The sequence below is a fragment of the Schistocerca piceifrons genome, unplaced genomic scaffold (genome assembly GCF_021461385.2).
Source record: "Schistocerca piceifrons isolate TAMUIC-IGC-003096 unplaced genomic scaffold, iqSchPice1.1 HiC_scaffold_1132, whole genome shotgun sequence".
NCBI lineage: Eukaryota > Metazoa > Arthropoda > Insecta > Orthoptera > Acrididae > Schistocerca > Schistocerca piceifrons.
This window is the reverse complement of record NW_025726942.1, coordinates 1-2,500: the sequence shown is the minus strand read 5'-3', so window position 1 is coordinate 2,500 and position 2,500 is coordinate 1. Positions and strand designations below refer to the sequence as shown.

The 2,500-nt window shown below is 59.9% G+C and overlaps 2 pseudogenes; both read right to left on the bottom strand.

The window, feature by feature from the left end:
• Positions 1–1,045, bottom strand: part of LOC124727752 — a 4,222-nt pseudogene extending 3,177 nt beyond the window's left edge.
• A 188-nt stretch (positions 1,046–1,233) lies between these two features.
• LOC124727738 lies at positions 1,234–1,390 on the bottom strand (annotated as a pseudogene).
• Between the last annotated feature and the right edge of the window lie 1,110 nt (positions 1,391–2,500).

Below are 2,500 nucleotides of genomic sequence, written 5' to 3'. Positions count from 1 at the left end.
CGGGGAAGCCCCATCCTCCCTCGGCCCGCGCAAGGCGAGACCTTCACTTCATTACGCCTTTAGGTTTCGTACAGCCCAATGACTCGCGCACATGTTAGACTCCTTGGTCCGTGTTTCAAGACGGGTCGTGAAATTGTCCAAAGCTGAAGCGCCGCTGACGGGAGCGATTATTCCGCCCGAGAGCATCCCGAGCCAACAGCGGCGCGGGGTCCGGGGCCGGGCCAGGTAGGTCCGTCATCCGGGAAGAACCGCGCGCGCTTGCCGGGAGCCCGAGCGCCAAAGGGGCGAATCGACTCCTCCAGATATACCGCCGGGCAGCAGCCAGGACACCGGGGCTCTGCCCAACAGACGCGAACCGAGGCCCGCGGGAAGGACAGGCTGCGCACCCGGGCCGTAGGCCGGCACCCAGCGGGTCGCGACGTCCTACTAGGGGAGAAGTGCGGCCCAACCGCACACCGGAACGGCCCCACCCCGCGGCGAGTGGAAAGGCAACCGGACACGACCCCGCCGCAGATTGCTCCGCGCGGGCGGCCGGCCCCATCTGCCGAGGGCGGAGGCCAGTGGCCGGATGGGCGTGAATCTCACCCGTTCGACCTTTCGGACTTCTCACGTTTACCCCAGAACGGTTTCACGTACTTTTGAACTCTCTCTTCAAAGTTCTTTTCAACTTTCCCTCACGGTACTTGTTCGCTATCGGTCTCGTGGTCATATTTAGTCTCAGATGGAGTTTACCACCCACTTGGAGCTGCACTCTCAAGCAACCCGACTCGAAGGAGAGGTCCCGCCGACGCTCGCACCGGCCGCTACGGGCCTGGCACCCTCTACGGCCGTGGCCTCATTCAAGTTGGACTTGGGCTCGGCGCGAGGCGTCGGGGTAGTGGACCCTCCCCAAACACCACATGCCACGACAGGCGGCAGCCTGCGGGGTTCGGTGCTGGACTCTTCCTGTTCGCTCGCCGCTACTGGGGGAATCCTTGTTAGTTTCTTTTCCTCCGCTTAGTAATATGCTTAAATTCAGCGGGTAGTCTCGCCTGCTCTGAGGTCGTTGTACGAGGTGTCGCACGCCACACCGCCAGCCGGCTGTGCACGCTACCGAGAAAGTACCGGTATGCGAACCGCCAGGCGACGGGCGCGCATCGCACGTTTGAGGAGACGCGGCCGGCCCCACAGGCGGCCGCGACACTCCCAGGTCTGCGAAGCGGGGCAAACGCCGCGCGCTTCAGTATACGTAGCCGACCCTCAGCCAGACGTGGCCCGGGAACGGAATCCATGGACCGCAATGTGCGTTCGAAAACGTCGATGTTCATGTGTCCTGCAGTTTCACATGTCGACGCGCAATTTGCTGCGTTCTTCATCGACCCACGAGCCGAGTGATCCACCGTCCTGGGTGATCTTTTCTCAGTTTCCGCCGTCTCTTTCGAGACGGTCGCATAGGCGGGAGTGAGGCGTTGTGGCGGCCCCTGTTCCAGCGTTCTGTGTCCAACGCCTCACGGCCCGACGGGCGTCGTACGGCTCCACACCGGAGCGGACAGGCACTCGGGCGAAAGTCATTCAAAACCGGCGCCAGGCGCCAGGTGCCGCAGGCCAGCCGCTCCAGCGCTTCAGCGCTCGTACCACACAACATTGCCGCTAGTTTTGAGAGGCACGCGTGGTTCCGCACGCGGCGCACGGCTACGGCGAGCCGTACAGGTAGCGTGTTGCGCGACACGACACGCACATCGAAAGACATGCAGTCTAGTCGGTAATGATCCTTCCGCAGGTTCACCTACGGAAACCTTGTTACGACTTTTACTTCCTCTAAATGATCAAGTTTGGTCATCTTTCCGGTAGCATCGGCAACGACAGAGTCAATGCCGCGTACCAGTCCGAAGGACCTCACTAAATCATTCAATCGGTAGTAGCGACGGGCGGTGTGTACAAAGGGCAGGGACGTAATCAACGCGAGCTTATGACTCGCGCTTACTGGGAATTCCTCGTTCATGGGGAACAATTGCAAGCCCCAATCCCTAGCACGAAGGAGGTTCAGCGGGTTTACCCCGACCTTTCGGCCTAGGAAGACACGCTGATTCCTTCAGTGTAGCGCGCGTGCGGCCCAGAACATCTAAGGGCATCACAGACCTTTTATTGCTCAATCTCGTGCGGCTAGAACGCCGCCTGTCCCTCTAAGAAGAAAAGTAATCGCTGACAGCACGAAGGATGTCACGCGACTAGTTAGCAGGCTAGAGTCTCGTTCGTTATCGGAATTAACCAGACAAATCGCTCCACCAACTAAGAACGGCCATGCACCACCACCCACCGAATCAAGAAAAGAGCTATCAATCTGTCAAATCCTTCCGGTGTCCGGGCCTGGTGAGGTTTCCCGTGTTGAGTCAAATTAAGCCGCAGGCTCCACTCCTGGTGGTGCCCTTCCGTCAATTCCTTTAAGTTTCAGCTTTGCAACCATACTTCCCCCCGGAACCCAAAAAGCTTTGGTTTCCGGAGGCTGCCCGCCGAGTCATCG